A 23085-nucleotide genomic window follows, 5' to 3' on the forward strand; every position below is an offset into this window, starting at 1 on the left:
GTCAGATTTCCCAGTTCTTTATGGGTTTTGGCTTCTATACGATATGTGGTGAGACCGTTTTTTTTTTTTGCTCGCTGAAAATGAAGCCCGGTCAAGAGTCCCGGGACTGACCAAAAGATGACATTTGTGATGTCAAGCAAACCTTATTTTTCGAAAGTAGCAACCATCAGATGACATGTGTTAAATTTTTACGTCAATCGTTCCACAAATACAAGGTGAGATGAAAAAACTGCAACAAAGTAAAACGCCATAATTTTTTCATTTTTTTTTAAATTTTATTGAATGAAAGCAAAAAATGTCGGAAATAACATCAAATTTGAGAATCGGTTTAGATTTGTTCGAATTGGCCACCTTTGGCACGAACTATGGCCTTCAAACGGCCAATGAAACCATCACACGCTGCCCGAAAGTGGCTCTGCGGTATTTTGTCCCATTCTCGGCGAAGCGCTTGCTTGAGATGATCGACACTTTGGTATTTTTTAGTGCCAACCTTGCTTTCCAAAATACCCCAGGCACAATAGTCCAACGGATTGGCATCCGGAGATTTTGGTGGCCATTGTGCGGTGGAAATGAAGCGAGGAACCTCATTTCTTAACCATTCTTGGGTGGCGCGTGCTGAGTGCGATGGTGCTGAGTCCTGTTGGAATGTCCAAGGTCTGCGGCCGAAATGTTTGCGTGCCCAGGGCTTCAGAACTCCCTCCAAAATATTTTCGCGATAGATTTGCGCATTTATTTTGACCCCACGGTCGATGAATACGAGCGGCGAGCGACCATCGGCTGTTATGGCGGCCCACACCATCACCATGGCCGGCTTTTGAGTTCTGGTGGCCAACCGAAGTTGCAAATTTTCAGCTGACCTCTCTGGCAAGTAAACACGATCATTTTGTTTGTTTACAAACTGCTGGATAACGAATGGTTTCTCATCGGAGAAAACCAAATTCGGCAGTTCACCACTTTCGGCCAAGCGAAGCAACTCTTTAGCTTTTTCGAGTCTAACTTTTTTTTGCGCATCAGTAAGATCTTGCACTTTTTGGAACTTCAATGGCTTTAGTCCAAGCTCATTTTTCAATATTTGCCGAATGGCATATTGCGATATGTTCAGCTCACGAGCCATTTTTCGGCCACTGCGACGCGGATTTCGTTCAATTCGCTTCTTTACTTTTCGAACCATTTCTGCCGATGTTGCTGTTTTTTTTCGTCCACTTCCTTGACGTCGGGCTACGCTACCAGTATCACGGTAACGAGCGATGGTACGAGACACAAAAGATTTATTCACTTTTAAATGCTGGAGGGCTCTAACGATAGCCACTTGTGGTTTTCCAGCCAAATGCAAAGCAATCACACTATCACACTTGAATTCCATCACAAATAACTTTTTTTCTGAAAAATTCCCACCAAAATGCTTTTGTGCGCTTGTAAATAATATAATGAGCTGTCACTAGAATAAATCTGACAGCTGTGGGACGAGCGGTTTAGAAATGGCAGCAGTCTGAAGTTGGTTGCAGTTTTTTCATCTCACCTTGTACTAAGCCTACCGATGTATAAGTTACTTTTACGTTAGTTACGTTATTTTTTAATTTACGAAAACATGGAAATAACGAAGTCCTTGTGTTGATAAAATATTTCTTCTTAAAGGGAAAGTCCAGCACTCAGCAATGAGTTGAGAAGTGTTACTCGCACTCGGATTCATTGAAAACAAAGATTTCTATCATCCGGAAAAAATTAGGCAAGTTTTGATAATCGTATTGGATGAACGCAAAATCAAAGCTCGTGAGATTAGGTGTGCTGAGATGGTTAGCACATCAACAGAATATGCTTTTTCGATCTTACGCGAAAATCTGGGCATCAAAATGGTCTTTTACAAATGGGTGCCATGTTCGCTCACAATAGAACAAAAGCAACAACGCGACAACGATCCAGAGCTGTTCGGCACTGTTTAGGCGCAATATAAAAGATTTCTTGCGTTGGCATGAAACAATGAACGAATCATGGATCCAACATTTTTCGGCGGGGTCGTATCCGCATTCATGCGGAGAAAGTCATCCGAAAACGCAACAGGTAGCTGGGACAATCATGGCGTCAGTTCTTCGATGCTCGAGTATAATTAACATCGACTATTTTAAAAAGGAAAGTACCATCAAATGTGATTATAATATTGAATTACTGATGCATTTGAAGACGGTTTTCCTAGTTAGTTCCTGAACTTTTAATAATAATACGGCAATATCGAACGCCGCAGAGTGCAAGTCGATTCGATGCTGAATCTTGATTTGTGTGAGTGATTTTCGTAAATGCGAGCGCGCTCATTGAAGAGCAGAAATCTTCTGGAAACCGTGAACTTGTGTATACAAATCTGTCGTATCTGTTAGCGGAAACAATGACAATGGTTTGGAAAACAGAGAAAACTAGACATGGTTCATTATTAATTGAAGTTTCTATATCTATATAATATCAATATCAATGCAAACTGTTATATTATATTATAGCATATTATTTCATATATTATCGCCTTACATGTTTTTTGTCTTTCATGTTATTATATAATATGTTGTATGATATTATACTGCATTGCATTATATCATATTATATTGTATTATATTATATTATAGGGTTTATTATGAGTAGTACTACGTACCTCTGCGCAAAATATAAATTTGTTTTCCTTATAAGTTATCATTTTTAAAGTAATCTTTTAACCAAATATCAAGGTCGTCACAAGGTGAGCTTGGTCCTCACTGGTTCCTGTTTCATGCTTACACGTGTGTCTGTGGTGACAATTGGTCGATGGAATGCGTTGATGGCAGAATGAGAGGATGAGAAATGACATATAAATTCATGTCATATAATACCATAGCATATCGCAACATATCATTTTATTCATGCTATTATTTATAATATATTTCATTGTGCTATATTATATTATTTTTTATTATTATTTTCATTATTATATTTATTGTTATTATTACTGATTTGTCATCAATAATAATAACATATATTATTTTTATAGATGTGGATATTATCATTGTTATTAGAAGATAAATATTCTACTTCCTGCAGTATTGCGAAGATAGAAGAGCATAACTGACACTCTACATTAACTGTTATTTTATATATAGTTTTATATAATATAATTATATTATATTGTATGACATTGTATTATATTATATTATATTATGTTAAATTATATTATTTTTTAATCTGTTATATAATTTTATATTATATTAATTTCAGGGAAGGAGCATCAGGGCATCGGACGAATTGATGACTGGACGAGGGATTGTGGATAGCCAGCCCAAGTCACTTGAAGGAAACTTGTTTCCTTCTGAAGGTTTGAAATGAGTCTGGCGCGCCCTTCTCAAACAAACCATCAGGCGGGTTCAAGCATGTATAGCGATATGTTTCATCCATGCACTGGATATTACGGTTGGAAGAGCATGTTTTATTCCCGCGGAATACGAGTAAGTGACTCTACTTACATATCCGCCCAACCCTTTTTGTTCGCTTTTCGGTAACAGCTATAGTAAGAAGGTGAATGGATGTGTCATATCGGAGCTACTGTAAGTCTACCCGCATCCACTGGCAAGTCCTTGAACTGATGGTGGCTTCACTTCACATCACATCACATCACTATATAATATCAATATCAATGCATTTCCAAGCAGTATGTATAATGATATCGAAAATCAGTTAAACATGGTTGAGTACGGTTTCATTTGCATTGATGAGACGCTTAAGCTTGACTCATCGACTAGAAGGTGAATGTTAAGTTACTAAACGACTTCTGCTTGCTCAATTGAACCTTGTCACGTCTCACCATACTGTTGTATATCTTCAAATCCTGACTCTACCTTGAGTACTAGCATTCTATAATTTTGATTTCATTTATTATTTCGAGTTGCAATAAAAATATTCTTATTTGTATAAACAATACTAATATTACCATAGTTTTTCGCTTGAAACTTCAGGTGGGTAATTACCCACCTTTGGAATTTTCGGGTGGGTAGTACTACCCACCGTACCCACCTCTTTCACCGGCCCTGCCTACAACATAGTTTTCCGACATCTACTTATAAATCCCGTTCCGGAAATACCCATGTTGTAAGGGTTTTCAAGGAATGTCAAGAAACCGGAAGTCGCCATCTTGGATTTCAGAACCACCTCAAACATCGTTTTCCGGCATCTACTCATCAATTCCGTTCCGAAAATACCAACATTGTAAGGGTTTTCAAGGAATATCAGGAAATCGGAAGTCGCCATCTTGAATTTCAGAGCCACCTCGAACATCATTTTCCGGAATCTACTTCTTAAACCAAAAATATCCATATTGTAGTAGTTTCCATGGAATATAAATGAGCCGGAAATCGCTTTCGATGTATGCCACAACCTCTTTTTACGAAGTAGGTTCGTAAAAAAAGTTTACGTCATTTGGGATTTGGTTCGTAAAAAGGGGTAACGTATAAAAAGTGTTCGTAAACGGAGGTTTGGGTGTAACTCGGAAAAGTAGAAAATTATAATTTAAAAAAAGTCATAAATATAATATTGTTGTCTCAAACGTTCTTTTTCTATATTTATTTAATTAACTCCAGCTTTAACCTTATTATGGTCGTGCACCGGGGTGGAAATTAATGGAAGTTACATTTTGTTTGGTTACAGAGTTTCAAATCTTTTTCGATTATGTCCAGTTGGGTTAGTCGTTGTTGATTTCTGGGCCGCCAAGGACATCCCAGGCGGAGTGATGGGCGGGGGCTGTTGTCAAAACTTCTACACTACATAATAAATACAATAAAATTTGTATATCCCGCTGTCCCTTGCCGTATTCAAAAAGTCGCATGTCCTATGAGGTTAGGTAAAAAAACAGCTTTGATGCAAAAACATGATAATATATGTTTATTTATTTCCGGGAAATTTCAGAAATATCGATTTCGAGTACAGTCTGTTATCTTCACCTTTCTCAGTTTTATTTTTGTTTTCATTATTTCCTTTTCCCATTTCCAAATGATATCTGAAAAGTCAACCGTTGAGTAAATAAATGTAGTTTCGTGTTTCCAGTAGTTTTTTAAACTCGTGTGAAGCCATTTTCAAAACTGTCATTTCAACAGAGTAGTAAAGGGAATTGCCGATCTGCAAAATGTTGTAAGAATGAGAATACGAGTTAGATCTAGTGTACCCAGGTAACCAGTAAGCACTAATAATGGCATTAAATTAGCCTTTTACAAGCACTAACAATTCTTAAAGCTCTATATCAGCAATCTGAAAGCTTATATGTTGTAAATCAATCAGAATTCAGTTTTTATTATGCACACCAGCAATGACAAACAATGACAAACGACGAATTATGGAGCCAGAGACTGAACAGAAGCTAACTGAAAATGTGATTCGAGACGAGCATAATATGTTGCTCAACAAGTACCCGGTATGACAAAGAAAACAATACTTTTTCCAAGTTTGTTGATCAATATTTTTTTTTAAGGAGAAATATAATTGTTCCAACGGCGTTCCAAAATTTCTACACCACTTTTACACTATGATTACTTCTTAAATTCTATGCAAATCGTTCTCCAGTAAGCTTCTTTTTGAAAACTGAGAACAAGGAACGGTTTCTGAGAACTGAACCTGTCGAAAGCGGTGGATTCAATTCGAATTTAAATATACGAGGTGTGACAAGTAATGAGACTGATCCCATAAAAACCGCATATTGTAAAATTTCCTCACAACTCTACCATACCCTTCGAAGTAGTCACTTTGGACAACTATGCTACGATTCCAGTGCGTTTTCCATGCTTGATCACAGCGAGTACGGTTGCCTGGATGTCTGTAATCGACACAAAATGGGTTCCTTTGACCACTGATTTTGTTCTAGGGAATGAATAACGGGCGAATGAGGCGGTTGTTGCAATACGACGACCCTTTTAGATACAGTGGGGTCTCGCACAACGCGGATTCGGTTTTGCCTGATTCGATGTTGCCGGAAAACCGCGATATATGAGACCCAGAGATTTCGTGGCTGTGAACGGTTATCTCGTTTCGGTCGACAGATAGAGCCACACAATCTTCGGCGAACTTGTTCTGGATACTTAGACAAACAATTTAGTGTAGTTTGACAGACAATTAGTTGAGAACTGCTCCGCCATTAGAGCTTTGATAAATACATGATATAAATCATTCGTTTAACACAGACAAAACGATTTGAGCTTCAAGTAACTCGCAAATTATAGTATTTTGGAGAATGCGGGAATTCAAAGTTTTTCAAACAGCAAATGTTTCAACTCGGAATCTCTCCCTCCAGGTGTAGTTAGCGTGCTTTAATTTTCATTTTAATTAGAAGAATTATGCTCTTATCAAAAAACTTAAAGTTTTTTGAGCGATTTTTTTATTGGAAAGTTGTTAGGAATGTGATACCTCTAAACCCTGATGATATAGCATGTTGGTGTTTTTGGGAAGAATGTTCCGGAGTTCAAAGCAGATCAAACAGTGTAAACAGTATCTTCAAATTCTCCAATTGGTGGCCCTAGTGTGCAATTCAAGGTTGGAATTTTATGTTGACTCATTCAGATGGTTTCTTCGAGAAGTTGTTCTAGGGTTTCAATACCTATTGAATGATTGACTAAACAGTTCTTATTGTATCTACAAGGTAGATTTCAGTAACTGAAAATCAGAATTGTTTGCGAGAATAGTGTTATCGATCAGTTTTTCAATAAATTGGTGGAAAAAAAAATTAGCTCACTAACAATCCACCTCATCTCGAGTAAAAATATGTTTGCGACATGCTGGGAAGTGTATGATCATTGCGGCAAATTTAATTTTTACTGAAATTAAATGAAAATTAAATTTATGGCCATTCACCGTCAGCCATCAGAAAGGATATTCTCATTCTTTTGACTTTCGTTGTCACACTCAAATGAGACTCACACAATTTATCGTCAGTTGAATAATCGTGCTCAGTTTCAAGTGCCAATGACTCTGCCTGTTACATTGTCTGAGCTGAGCATGCATATTAACTCGATGACAGAAATTATCTCCGGCCAGAATTACAAATAGAAAGTGGTGGTTTGAGCTTTCGATTCTCTCCAGCAAATTTAAATCAATAATTTTCGACTGTTCGGAATGAATTGAGATGTGTTCCGAAGCATGTAAATGAAAACTAAAAGAGGAAACAATATATTTATGCATATTCTGTAATTGATACTCTAGCTATCATGATTGGTTTATTCTTCATGTATTATCTAGAATCAATTTAAATATTTACATGAACCTCATTTGAGAGGCGCTTTTCATTCAATTGAAAGTGATATTTGTTATTTCAAGAGATCAACTGACGACGGATAAACTGAGTGTCGATTGGAAGAGAAACGAATGAAAGGCTGAAAGCTGCTCATTCGGTACGTCAGTGAACGTCGTGTGTGTGAGTGTGTGTTGAGAGTGAAATTTACTGAAGCACAGTGATCGGCAGTGTATGTTACATTCGGCTTTGATTGAATGGAATGCTTTACTGTACTGCTCACCAGACATAGGCCTATGTCCACCTCTTTGCAATCAAATTTTGCTGTTAAGATTATGAGTGTTATATATTATATATTGTCTGAGCTCGATGATAACAATAGATGTCAGAAAAAAAGCAGCAACTCGTTCCTCTGGCAAAAAGTAGACTTGTCGATTAGTTCATTTATAGTAGAAGCGACAGCCAGAAGGAACCAGAAGTGACAGCCATTTGGATTGCAAAATTTCGTTCATTGATCCAATTTTGTCGGTTATGTTCCTTATACCATTACAACTCCGGAATCAGAAAAGATAATCACTTGAACTTCGATCCTGTTCAATGACCCAATATTAATTTTTAATCGAGCCTAAGCTTATAAAAATTTGTTTAGCAATCTCTGAGAAAATTTTGCGTTAAAATTGAAAGTTTTTGAAAGGTGATATTACCATTCCATGAGAAAACTGCATTCGATCTCTCAGATATTCGAAATGTTTTAAACATCGAAAACTATTGGACCCGTTCTTTTTTTCATTATATCGTTATAGGGTTAGGGTTAATGTAAGAGTGATTCAAAATATCGATTTAATTTTTATTTTTTGAGAAACTGACCTTTTATGTAAAATTTATAACTGGGTAACAATTGAACCGTTTTATTGAATTTTTGTAGATGTTGTGTAAAAAGCCAAATTGCAAAGTACCAAGTTATTTTTTAAAGACATTCTTATAAATATGCAATGAACGGCAAAGTCAAATTCTTTCCCCAGAACTAGCAAACTAGCAAAGATTCCGCCCTACGACAAAAAATTTTGTTGCAATACTTTGAATTTTCATACTAAAATATTTCAACAATGGCTGCTTCGAAGAGAAATGTTATTGCGAGCATATTTATTGCTCTTAAGCTGTAAAACCATATTCTAGTCCAGGACTCAGGATGGTATTAACTTGATCACATTCCGATGACCCATTTCGTATACATAGCAAATCGTGTTTCGAGGTCACAGTTCAATCGACCAGCCCGGCCTCAATGCAATGTTTGCATCAAATGGCAAACAATTGACGCGTATTTAGTTTATGTTTTTTCTGTTTTGCATACATTATTACATTTTTCGATTTTACTCTTCTATGCATCCAATGTTCTATTTCGTACCAATCGTATCTAAATACTTAGCCTTCGGAACCAACTCTTGGGGCATAGAATGATATTGCATACATATGAATAATTTTCCTATAGACGCTTTTATATGAAACACTAACATTGAACATGAAAAATATTTATATCGAAACAGTTGCTCTTACTCATGAAAAGCATTTCGAATTATTTAAGGATGAGATGAAAACTGTTAATCTACGAATAATGCAAGGAGTGTTACAGATGCTTTTTATTGAAACAAGTGGACTAAATATCTGACTAAACTGAAGACAATTTAAAGCCACATTAAAGAATTCAAATACACTTCAGTAATAGGACTTCAAACTAATAATAGGACGTGATTACATAAAAATCAATTCACACCATCCCATTCTACTACTAACGCAAAAGGCGATAGTATCCAATCGACACCGTTCTATTAACCTAATGTAATCATAGACTCGCGGGGAGGCATTTGAAAAAGGCGTGTCAGTAAAGTCAGAGACATAACCGGATTAACGTGAATACAAATAACAATGACTCGATGAAACTCAAAATGTGCCCTTATAAAACACAATATTAAAACTTGGCTATATAAAACTTATACAGCTCGAAAAAAATCTTGTGATTTTACATTTTATAAGATGCACATAAATGGAGCATCGTATTTCATACAAATTTATATTCAAGAGTATGCAAAATTGTGTGATTTGAAAATTACATGTCTTGAACCGAGAAACATTAGATCACAAGCACATAGATTACTCGACTGAACCGTTGCGCTTAGATCTGTTCCTTGAATATTTGATAAATATACAGCGGCACTTGGTAGCCGAGTGCAAATTATACTCGGGCATGTAATTCTGCGCGAGTGGAATATTGCGTCATTTAAAAAATTAAGTAATTGTGAATTGTACCGTTTATAGAATAATAATAATAATAATAATAATAATAATAATAATAATAATAATAATAATAATAATAATAATAATAATAATAATAATAATAATAATAATAATAATAATAATAATAATAATAATAATAATAATAATAATAATAATAATAATAATAATAATAATAATAATAATAATAATAATAATAATAATAATAATAATAATAATAATGATAATAATAATAAAAATAATGATGATGATGATGATCAATATCGCGATAACCTTCGCCACAAGCACAGTGATTAGTCTCGGAATGTCCAATTCGAAGGAGATGTGCATCTAACGTGTAGTGATTGGACATGAATCTGGACATCACACGAATGAAATTCTACACACATCCAGTCCCCTGAACCATGCCTTTGTCGATATTGTAGGAATAATTTAGTGCACCCACCGACCCAGATCATCATTATTTCAAGAAGCTTGCCAGCTGGCAAGTGTTCTTTGGCGGGACGCGCTATAGAATTCGTTGAAAGCAATCGGTCTCTCATAAATTTCACCCTCAATAGCACCACATTTGGCTAAAATATCGGCTTTTTCATTGTCTGGAATAGAGCAATGAGCCAGGACCCAAACTATTGTGATTTGATAATTATTATTCAATATGACGTTCTGGCACTCTTTTATTATGCTTAAGAAAAAATGTTCATTTTTGCCAGCTGCGTTTGTGACGATTACACTCAAACTATAATGAACTGCATGGATGTGTCGAAAAATAAATTTGAGTCAGGAACATTTAGGAGGCTATCACGGATAGGAATATATCTTGAAGGGTCGATTTCCTGTGACATATGGTTAAAATTTACTGTCATGAATCTTGTTTGAGATTGAAGCTCAGCTAGCCTTTCGAAGTTATTAATAACCAATGAATTCAGTACCTCACATCTTATTAGCAGTCGCGATGAAAGCTCCCAGAAACGATCTTTCGATGGAAGAACTCCCGCCAGATCTTCAAGACTCATTGTATGTGTAGAATTCATGCAGCCTAAGGCAATTCACAGACAACGATAATGAATTCGCTCAAGTTTGATAATATGAGAGTGTGCAGCGGAACGGAATCAAACGCATCCATATTCCATCACTGAAAGTATCGTTGTCTGATACAATTTTATTAGATCTTCCGGATGAGCACCCCACCAATATCCTGTTATTGTTCGAAGAAAATTTACTTTTTGTTGGCACTTTGTTATCAGATAACTAATTTGTCCTCCCCACGTGCATTTGGAATCAAACCACTCCCCGAGGTATTCGAAAGTCAAATCCTGTAGGATCATTCTTCCCATCATATGAAGCTGAAGCTGCCCGGGATCATGCTTTCTTGAAAAGACGACAAGCCTCGTTTTCACAGCAGAGAATTCGATACCCAGATGAACAGCCCAAACGGACAAATTATCTAAGGTATCTTGCAATGCTTTTTGCAGATCAATAGCTTTGGGTCCAGTAACTGAAACCACGCCATCATCTGCCAATTGTCTTAGTGTATATGGGGTTACTAGACAGCTGTCAATGTCATTCACGTAAAAATTGTATAGGAGCGGACTGAGGCATGAGCCTTGCGGGAGACCCATGTAGCCAATTCTGAATATAGCCAAATCGCCATGTAAAAAATACATGCATTTCACTGACAAAAGGTTGTGCAAATAATTATTTATAATCGCTGAAAGTCCATGCTGATGGAGCTTGTCAGAAAGAACACCAATGGAAACTGAATTAAATGCTCCTTTAATGTTTAAAAATACAGATGCCATTTGTTGTTTTTGAGCGAAGGCAATTTGGATGTCAGACGAAAGTAATGCAAGGCAATCATTCGTCCCTTTATTTCTACGGAAGCCAAACTGAGTATCTGACAACAAAACGTTCGTCTCGAACCAAGTGTCGAGACGTCGATGAATATCTTTTCGAAAAATTTTCTAATGCAGAACAACATCGCAATGGGTTGTGATTGGAAGATGGTTTCCCCGGCTTTTGAATGGCGATTACTTTCACTTGCCTCCAGTTAGGTGGAACATTATTTTGCTCAAGAAACTTGTTGAACAACTCCAACAAACGTCTTTTTGCAAGGTCGGCAGATTATTCACCAAGTTGAATTTAATTCTGTCCAACCCAGAACATTATTGTTACACGACGTGAGTGCTATGGAAAATTCCATCATTGAAAAGGGACTATCAATGGAACCATTATTTGGAGACGACTCCCTAATAATGCTATGCGTAGGAACAGAATCTGGACAAACTTTCCTCGCAAAATCAAATATCCATCGGTTCGAGTATTCCTCACTCTCATTTCCTACGTTACGATTCCTCATTCTTCTGGCCGTATTCCAAAGAGTGCTCATTGAGGTTTCTCTTGAAAAACCTTCGACGAAATGTCTCCAATAGCTGCATTTCTTGGCCCGAAGTATGTTCTTGTACTTCGTTTCTATAATCAAGAATTTTTCAAAATTCTGAGGAATTCCTCCTCCTCGTTTTAAAAACGTCTTGAAAGCATTTTGTTTCGCGTGTTTAGCATCTGAGCACTCTTTGTCCTTGTTTGTTCTGATAGACGATGAACCAAGAGATCGTTTGGCCTCTATCAATTTTTGTAAAACCTTTTTTAATCTACTTAGTGGCGTAATGTTCGAGTTCTGACCTGAAAGTTAGTGTATCGTAGTATCGTAGCACTGGTCATAAATAGTCCTGTACACTTATGAGGTGGCTGCGAAGTCTGTTGAAACAGAAGATCGAGTTCCGCATCGGAATGTAGTACCCTGACTTTATTTTGATTTGGGTTTGCTTTGCTAATGGTATGATGACTTTTTCATACAACTCTTATTCTTATATATATTGCAGTGAAATTCTTCGAAATATTTTTCTCTCGTAAGAAAACAGGAGTGATCGTTTAGATATGCCTATTTGCAATATATTGTATTTTATTATATTATAATATAATATATTACATTCTATTATATTATATTATATTATATTATATTATATTATATTATATTATATTATATTATATTATATTATATTATATTATATTATATTATATTATATTATATTATATTATATTATATTATATTATATTATATTATTTACTATAGAATAATTCCAAAGTTTTTTGTATGATCGCACTTAACGACAATTTGAGATTTCAAACACTATAATTCCTGAACTGTATTCGGATCAGAACAAAATTAAAGAATTCCTTATGGGTTAATGAGACTTTTCGTTTGAATCTGAAATTGTAAAAATTGTTAGACATGAACTACAAATTGAAATAATTTTGAATCCAGTTCAGAATTTACTAAGTTTCTGGCACCGTCGCTCTAAATGACAATTTGAAATTTTAAACACTCTGTAACTCCGAAACCAGAAATCGGACAAACAAATATAATGAATTTTGTATGAGAACATAAGACCTTAACTAAGATTTAAGTTCTATTTATCGATTTAAAGATTTTGGACATTCCTAAGAAAATAAAATTTGCTTCGCTTTTGAATGTTTGAGCACTATTTTCGATATTTTCGAAGCCATACTAATATGATCGACAAATCGGATATCAAACATTGCTTAGCTCGACGAACTGAGTCGATTGCATAACCTTTCTATACAAAAGAACAAAAACGATCTTTTAATTTTTCAATTTTATTTGCCACAATAGCAGCAGCATTTAATTGGAAGTGGCATATATGGAGCATCAACTAACGGAAAGGTTTCACAAAGGTGAGCTCTGGGATTTTATACAACAATTCAATGAAAATATCGAAAGATTAATCAATGCTCGATTCTGCATGAGCAACGTAACTTTATGTTTCGAACAGCAAATATCGTATTGAAAGTCTGAATAATATAAAGAAGAATACAATCAAAAAATTATTCTATGCTTCTGAAGCTCTTCTAATTTCGTCAATTAACTTATCTTTATAGTCGAACGGGAACATCCGGTGATGGGACTTTCTAAAATGCACAATTTTAAATCGAAAGTTCGGCTCGTACTACTTGATAGCATCAATTCAAACGACAATTGTTTATAATTGATAGGTATTTCTCGCTCACATCCGTTTGGCAGCTAGATCACCTTAACAAACCTAACAAACAGGGCTTAATGCGATGACGAGTCATGCTGTTTTGACTAGGGTGAGAACAACCAATACACAAACGTATGCAATACCTGTTTGCATTCTATGAATTTGTGCAACAACCCTTCTCCTGCACGGACCTCGAGAGCCACTCAGACAAAGTTGTTAATTGCTCTTGCGCCAGTCTCAGATTGCGTGTAAACATTTGTTTCCAGTGCACACCCGACTGTTGCGATAGGCTAATGATGGGAAGCTTTTACTTTCCAGCAGGATACCTTCTACCGAAGGCCACCCAAACGTGCTCAGTCCTAAGTACCGACTGACTAGTTAGCCGTCGTTGTCAGTTTCTAGCTCTCCCGCTTTCGTGACATGGTTTGCAAGGCTCCGACTGAACGTGTGGAAAAGTGTGTCTTGTTGAAAGGCAAACTAAAAATCAGCATGTAAACAGTCGTTCCGTTGAGTATACAAATGTACAATGTGCGGTGCATGTCAGCAGGTTAATTTACCTCCGCAAATTGAAACGTTCATTAGGAGATCCGGTTCATGACACAAAAAACGATGGAATACTAAACGGTTTGATGTCTTATATTTCATGTGTTTTTTGATACAATCAGTTTCCAAATAACGTTTGGAAGTTGAAGGTACTCAAATTGGCTGTTCAAATGCTTTGTTGTTATTTATGTCATGCGTTGGAGTTTTACTTGAATTTCGAAAGAGAGGTACGACGTTTTGCTCCTGAATTTTGGTATGGAGAACATTTCGAAAAAGATGGATTTCTAATGATGATGGGCTGATGTTTGTTAAGATAATTTCCGAACCCTTGTTGCATATCTAACACATTCGGATTCGCCTTAAGGGGCGGGTAGGGTCTAACAATTTAGAAAAATCCTTTATTTTTGGTTTGTATTTTCCATCGTCATTTAAAAACTGCTTTACCTATTAGTTTTCAAATTTTGCTCATACATTCTTCATATAAAAACCTGCTTTAACACGTTGACTGCCACGACCATTCGTTTCCGAACGGAATATACGAGTTATCTCGTAGGTTGGCAGTCAACGTGTTAAACTAGTGGTGTAATGATGCCTTTTTCATATATCACATATTCTCATATATAAAAGTGTGGTATTCTTCAAAATAATTTTCTTTCATTCTGGAAAAACATCCCATGTCCATGAACTAGTATAACCTATAGAATGAAAGAGTACTCAGGTCGATTAAGCCACCTCTGAGGAAACGAAAAAAGGTACTTCCGAAACCGGAATCTGGAAACTGGTATAATCGAAGTTGGTTGGGGAAAAGTGACTGGGATCCGTTTTTGAGTCTATGGCTACAATCTTCGGTCATTCATCAAAAACCCAAGAACAAGGAAAGCCGAATTAATGTTTCTGACAATGACTACCGATTGGAATAGTTTCGAGGCAAGTTAAGAAATTTTTAAGCGTTTGTTTCGCCGCTTCAAATAACGGTATCCAATTTTCAACACACTTCACCATATAATTCCGGAACAGGAAGTCGGATCCGGATGAAATTTGGCAGTTTTGTGTTGGACGTTTTATTTGAATCTAAGTTTGTTGAAATCGGTCGTACTCGACGAATAGATGGTATATGAAATTCGGCCTTCCGGGAAAATAGATTAAAAAATTAACATGTGAATACAATTATGTAATGAAAACTGCGAAAATGTTACCGCAGAGACGGAACTCGAACTCATAGCCAACTTCTAGCCGTGGGAATTGTTTTGTTAATTAAACAACTCTGCATATATGTCGGCGCTAATGTAGAGAGGAAAATATATATATGTTTCTCTTAAGTTTGTTTCCGTAGATATACGACTGTAAAGTGAATGCCGTGGTGACCAAGTACAGCCAAACATGCTTGGTTTCGACTACTCAATTGGACTTTCTCTTCATGTGTTTTCATATGCATAATTTCTCCGGTTAGGAGTTAGCTACGGATTCGAGTCTCGTCTCTGCGGTAACATTTTCGCGGTTTTCATTACATAATTGCATTCACATTCACATTTTTCCAATCTTCTTCCCGTTGAATACTGATCATATTTATGTTACTTCAATTTGTTGAGTTCTGATAATTTACACTGAAAGTACTTCTTCACCGACTTATTTCTCAATATTCTTCAACGAAAAAAAAAGGAAAATGTTCGAATAATGTATGTTTTTTTCATCCATTAGCCCCTAAAACCCTATGACAGAGCCTCCTTCCATTTTATTTCACATGTTCTAGAGCTGTATGATGAGTGATTTTTGGTTCTAATGGAATGGAATGGAGAATTGGGATAGTCTGATCGAATGTTGTTATATATGTCCTGACAGATGTAATTTAACTCAACAAATTCTTATGTTAAATTCTTTATAGTTTAAAATCAGATTAACCTTAAAAATCTAAAATTTAACTGGGCACATTTTCAAAATGTCACAACATAAGCTTGTAACCAAATTAGTCCATTCCCTTGTAACTATATTTCCTGTTTTATTGTTTTCTTTAATAGTTTTACCAAACAAAAGAAACAGAATGTAAAATGGGTGTCAATATTACGTCTATTACTTTATTTTTCTTTTCTTTTCGTCTTCGACTCGTCAGTGCAGTGCAGTTCAAATTGAACTGTTTAGTGCAAAAACTTAGACAGTTCAATTTGAACCGCTAAGCAGACGTAAAGTTAACGCTATTTGCGAAACACTTTTTTAAATTGCGTTAATGTTGTTTAAATATTGAAAAAATGGGTCTAAACACAAAACATTGAAGCAACTGGTACTTGCGTTCAAGAAATATACCATCAACAATGTTGAACGAAAGGAGATACTCCGTAGATCGGACAACCAAGAAGAACTTCCTCGAATCAGTTTAGTGTACAATTCGATAACAATACACTGAACAATGTTGAAAAACGGCGCAAATTATAAAAATTGGTCCTTCTAATCTCAAAAAACCATAAGAAATACTCTTGAAATATGCAAATCAGATATAAAATAAGCAGCACTGTGCGCAGATCGCAGTGCGAACTTTACTTGAAAAACGTGCTTAATCTACCTAACAGTGAGATAATACTTTTTTTAAACAATCCTCATGTGTTTTTTGCGTGAACATTCTTCGATGTTTTTAGATTTCATGAAATTGTTTTCAGAACCGTCGTTTTAAATGACATTTTGAAATTTCAATAACTCATTACCATGTAATTTTGGAACTGCAAGACGAATTGGAGATAGAAATTGTATGAAACCATAAAATTATTCCTTTCAATCTAAGCGTTTGGCAATTGAAAACGCATTCCATAAGATGTAGAAGTGAGTTCCTCTTGAAGTTTTTGTCATTATTTACTGTACTTCCAGAAACGGTATTCATAGACCAGCATAACCCAATATGTCCATGAATTAGTATGACGAATAAATTGAGATAGTTTTGAGTCCAAATTTGAAAATTTTTTGGGTATCGTCATCTTCTATGACGGTTTGAATTCTAAAAACTCATCATCCTGTGATTTTAAAATTGGAAGTCAGAATCGGATAAAATTCACCAATTTTGTATAAGACCATAAGTTTATTTTGATTTGAGTTTTTGTTTATTAACTTCATTTTGGCCTTCTTTTAGTTTATCTATTCCCGATATTTTCAGAAACAGAATTCGGGAATCGGTGTAGCCGAAGTCAGTTAAATTCGTCTAATGGATTGTTAACCGTTTCAACAGATTCGAAATTTATGCGAATCAGTGCAGCCATCTTAGAGAAATCGTAGTGCGTTCCTTCCGGGATCGAAAACGGAATACCGGTAAATCTAAAATAAGTTTATTTGGTCGTCGATTATCAAAATCTATGAATCCAATAAGTTTATGTGAATTTCTTACACTAATCACCCTGTAGCTACTGAAATAAAAAAAAATAAATAAATCAATAAATAAATGAATAAATAAATAAATAAATAAATAAATAAATAAATAAATAAATGAATAAATAAATAAATAAATAAATAAACAAATAAATAAATAAATAAATAAATAAATAAATTAATAAATAAATAAATAAATAAATAAACTAATAAATAAATAAATAAATAAATAAATAAATAAATAAATAAATAAACAAATAAATAAGTAAATAAATAAATAAATAAATAAATAAATAAATTAATAAATAAATAAACAAATAAATAAAAAATAAATAAATAAATATTAATAGGCAATTGTTTTAAATTTGAAAATACTGCCATCTTTCTAATACATAAGTTACATTCGAATGATCATATTGCCAAAAACTAACCGTGCTAAAATCGAAACGTCGTGGAAAAGAGTGCTGTGAATAATTTTTTAGCTGTCAAAAAACAATACCATGAAACAGTTTTGAAAATCGTGTTTCACTCTGCTCTGAAACATCGCCTTATCATCAAGCGCGTAAAAATCCTACTACTGAAATAAGGCGAAGACAAAAATATCGATATACCCGTTAAAAATGGACGAATTTTGACAATCTATGGCTTGTTGGATAGCTATTACCGTACGGAATCTAAGCCTAAAATAATATTCTGTTATCAAGGTCAATTGTGACAGATATTGTCAAAAAACTGAAAATTTTGACATAAAACTTCGCATAACTCAAAAAGTAAACATTCGACCTCAAAACCATTCAATAGCATTCAGGGTGACGGGGAGACCTTCCATTTGATCAAAATCGGTCCAGTCATATCTAAGATCTCGACAATTTTTTGATATCGTTATCTTCTATGACATGTTGTATGTTTTAAAACTCATCACCCTGTAATTTCAAAATTGGAAGTCAGAATCGAAAAAAATTCATCAATTTTGTATAGCACCATAAGTTTATTTAAATTTGAATTTTGATTTACTAAATTCGTTTTGGCCTTCTTTTAGCTTCTATATTCCCGATACTTTTGGAAACGGAATTCGGAAATCGATATAGCCAAAGTCAGTTAAATTCGCCTAATGGATTGTTAATTAGATTAGATTTTTTACAACATCAGTGTAGCCATCTTCAAGAAATCGTAGTGCGTTCCACAAAAAAATTTTTGGTTCCTTTCGGAATCGAAAACCGAATACCGGTAAAAATTAAATAAGTTTATTTGGTCGTCGACTCTCAAAATCTGTGAACTTGATAAACCCGATAAATTTAAATTTAATTTTTACACCTATCACCCTGTATCTCCCGAACCAGCAATCGGATATGATTAAAAACAAGCAGTTTTTGTGGTACCTTAGGACCTTTTATTTGAATGTTAGATGGACAAAATCGGTTCAGTCAACTACTATCAAAATGAGTGACATTATTCCAATTTCATTACATATATCATCCTATAGTTCCGGAATCAGAAGTTGGATCCAAGTGAAGTTCCGAAACCAGTGGGAGCAAACGACTGTTTGTAAGAGTCAAAGTTTGTAGAAATCAGTTAAGTCATCGCCGAGAAAAATTAATAAAATTATATTTCACACACAAATTTGCTTATCTCGAAGAACTTCTCCGAACGGCATAAAGGTGTAAGAAGTTGTGCTCTTGCAGCAATTGTTGTTACAAGCAGTATAAATCAATACTGCCATCTTTTTAATACATATGTCATGTTTGAACGATAATGTTGTCAAAAACGAACCGTGCTAAAATCGAAAAATTGTATCATGAAAAAGGGTGCTGTGTATACTAGTTTAGGTGCTGAATAACTGCATAAAATAGTATTTAAAACCGTGTTTCACTTTGCTCCGAAACTTCGCTTTATCACCAAGCGCGTAAAACTCCATACTACTGGAATAAGACGAAAAGTGGTTTACATAAAAATATCGATATCCCCGTTAAAAATGGATAGATTTCAACAATCTATGGTTTGTTGGATAGCTATTACCGTGCGGAATTTTCACTAAAAATTTTGACATAAAACTACGTATAACTTAAAAAGTAAACATCCAATCTCAAAACCATTCTATAGTGTTCAGGGTGACAGAGAGTATTTCATTTTCGACTAGTTTGATCAAAACGGTCCAGTAATCTGTGAGATTTCGATCTCTTAGTTGACAACACACATACAGACACACACACATACACACACAGACATTTGCAGTACAGTTCGTCGAGTTGAATTGATTGGTATATGACACTCAGTCCTCCGGGCCCCGGAAATGTTTTCGAAAGTTTGAGAGAATTCTATACCTATTATTTATATTTATAAAAAAAGAAAAAAAAAGAAAAAAAAGCAAAATCGTGCATTCAAAAAACGATACGAAATTGCTACGCTGGTCTTGGCGGATTGCACTCCGATTTCATCACGTTTTTTGCTTTAGAGTTACTTAGGAAATTTCTTTAGGAAGTTAATTTAAAAAAAACCTGTCGCTTTGTCTTGATCGGAGAAGGATAATGGATAAAAATAAAGGAAATTATGATACTTCATGTATAGTACTATAGTACGGAAGGTTGACGACTCATCAGTCTCTTCCATGGGTTTCTCGGAGTTGGTTATTTGGACAGGACTAGGATTCACTCTAAGCAAGTGATAAGACCTGATAATAATATTTACCATCTATCAGTTCAAATATATAGTAACTTTTATACAAACGAGAGTGCAGAATTTTGATAGTTTTTTGGATAATGCGTTATGAAGCATGTCTCCGCTCTCTATTTTCCTTCATAAAATTATGAAATAAATACAAAGAATTGAAACGACCTTACTGGTATACAACATGCTGCTTCTCTCGTTGCGAAATATTGAAATGTAACCAGACTTGTTTCTTTCACTGCTTCACTATCAGGTTACTTTCATCCTTTGATTGACCAGTATTGTGTAATCCGACATAAGGGAATATCGATTCGCTTTCCTAGTTGACTGTGGGAAACAACCAGACCCCGAACAAATACACATTCAAGACGATATGATACTTAAGCAATACAAAACATGAATTGCATTATTACTGTACAATTTTAAATGGACGTTCAAAGGATGAAGTGAAACTACATATTAAATTTTTAAATGTAACCATATTTTGTTGCAAACAAGAAAGTAATGTGTTCTATTAATACATTTACTTTTAAAGTAAACTAAAAACAGAGAGGATCAGAACGTAAATCATTTAATGACTTTTCACATGCTAGATATGGTAACAGATAATAACGAGCGACTAATGGGACTATAATAGTGGAGAGAATTAATAGCTGCGATCTGTTTTATTATAAATGACAAAAGGATATTGAAATAACCTCGTCATATTAATTGGTTTCTACATTCGACTGAATTCATCATTGATGAAAAATTTATAGTTCACGCAATTATTTTCACGCAACGGTTGTCCTAGGAAAATTGGAGACATCATTTTTAGTCATAAAAAAGAGGAACCAAACTTATTCTTCTAGAAAATTGAGCAGTGGCTGTCAGCACGCGATGAGAGCGAGAAATGATCTCGACCGACGGCTTGACACGACAGAGGAGTCTCATATAAACAATAACTCATGCACTTTATGTGCTTTTCATCATTCGTATATTTCATTTTCTCCCTTGACAGCAGGTAACACTGATGTGTTTAGCCCAACCAACCAACCAACCAACCACAGGCGAATCATAAATAATAAACTTCCGACGAGGCAGGAAGCAGACCATGAAAACGAATCCGACTGGGAAAAACGGATGATTTGGTCGCACTCATCGCCATGGAATGACATAAAGTTTGACACAGGTTACGATGACACGGAAGATTTATTCAGTGTACCCGGAATTAGTTCCAGCCGGAAGACGAAGTTCTACGGACTGAATTGGTGCTACTATTTATCGATTATGGGATGAAAATTTATTACCAGTACACCATCGGTCGAACTCGAGAAAGAGTTACTTTTACAGCTTATACTAACGCAATATGGAGCGTATCAGTTTCAAAGTTTTATATCCAGAAGCAATCAATCAGTCAGTCAGTGTGAACATCGTCTGCCTGGTTGCTACTCGAGTTCGCAATACTGCCATGCTCTATTTTTCACGTTGCTTGGCTACTTCTTACGGTACAGGCCGCTCGTTTTCCGCACCACCTGCAAGCTGAGTCATCCAAGCGTTGAAAGTTGCAACCATAAACTTTCCTTCGAAACGAGCTGTTTTTTACCGAAACTTTGTAAGAATCAACAAAGGTGCAATAAAAATACAATCCAGGCGATATGTATAAGACGCTCCATCCAAAAGTCTTTCATGCTTCCTTCATCCTGCAGGTTATACAAGAGTTTGTTTTTCTGTAACTCCTTTCCTCCAGTTGGTCGAGCTGCGGTTTTTTCGTCCTCATTTAATACACAAACTTCAGCAACAACGAGGCCTACAGAAAGTTTTCCACGATCTTCTTTTCGGTTTCTTTTGGAGAATGCAGATCCAAGCTGAAACTATACTTTCCAAACTAAAATCCAAGGGAATGCACATGGTGCGGTATCTGATTTCGCTATATTTGTTTGTTAGATTTGTTTGGTGTGTCGGAACCTTTCATCAAGACATTACTGGATGAAGGAATTTTGTTTTCCTTGAAAGGTTTTCTTTCACTTATTCAAGATAACTAGAATGATTGGCAACCTTGAACTAACTTTCGCAAAGATAGACACATGCGAGCATTTAAGAATATACCTATCTTTCAATATTAGAAGTATCTTCTATAGAACCGTAACGTTAAAACAAGCCTAAGGATTTGGACAAAGTGAACACGATTTATATAGTATATATACGATGTACTGTTAGGGAGCAGCCAGAGTAAGCGCGAAACACAGAGCGAAGTACAGCGAATCATTATGAAGCAAAGCGAATGTACTTTCACTTTGGCGACCATGATTACATGCATGTCGCTTTGATTAACTGTGAAATGCTCACCTGTGCGTGTTGATGTTTCTCAAACTTTGTTCACTTTGATAGCACCATAAAATTTTTAAACTCGATTCAGTCATCTCCGAGAAAATTGAGTGCGTAGAAGAGTGCGCGGTTTGTTGGTTAGGTGACTTTTACGACTATATCTCCAGAACAAGAAGTGTTTATCATGAGCCTTTCGAAATTGATCAATGAATTATCTTCGAATTCGAAGTGGTAACCCGTAAATTTTTATAATTAAATCAATTGTAACTATCTTCAACACTCAAATATATTCATGGCAATATGTATGTATATATAAAAGGTTTTTTATCGACAAATTTTGTTCAGCGATGAGGCTCATTTCTGGTTGAATGGCTACGTAAATAAGCAAAATTGCCGCATTTGGAGTGAAGAGCAACCAGAAGCCGTTCAAGAACTGCCCATGCATCCCGAAAAATGCACTGTTTGGTGTGGTTTGTACGCTGGTGGAATCATTGGACCGTATTTTTTCAAAGATGCTGTTGGACGCAACGTTACAGTGAATGGCGATCGCTATCGTTCGATGCTAACAAACTTTTTGTTGCCAAAAATGGAAGAACTGAACTTGGTTGACATGTGGTTTCAACAAGATGGCGCTACATGCCACACAGCTCGCGATTCTAT

At 35.4% G+C, this 23085-nt stretch overlaps 1 protein-coding gene across 5 annotated transcripts in view; it reads left to right on the plus strand.

Annotated features, from left to right (window-relative positions):
- LOC131432221 (lachesin) overlaps positions 1 to 23085 on the plus strand; it is a 306432-nt gene that overhangs the window by 17677 nt on the left and 265670 nt on the right. Inside the window, exon 2 of one of the 5 annotated variants that reach the window (XM_058598359.1) lies at positions 3232 to 3458. The exons of 3 other annotated variants lie outside the window; for them this stretch is intronic. The gene's annotated coding sequence lies outside the window, so the exon portion shown is untranslated. Of the gene's footprint in view, positions 1 to 3231; positions 3459 to 23085 lie in introns of those variants that run through there. One more of the 5 variants, XM_058598361.1, reaches the window with a different exon arrangement.

The sequence above is a fragment of the Malaya genurostris genome, chromosome 2 (assembly GCF_030247185.1).
Source record: "Malaya genurostris strain Urasoe2022 chromosome 2, Malgen_1.1, whole genome shotgun sequence".
In the NCBI taxonomy this organism is placed as follows: Eukaryota; Metazoa; Arthropoda; class Insecta; order Diptera; family Culicidae; genus Malaya; species Malaya genurostris.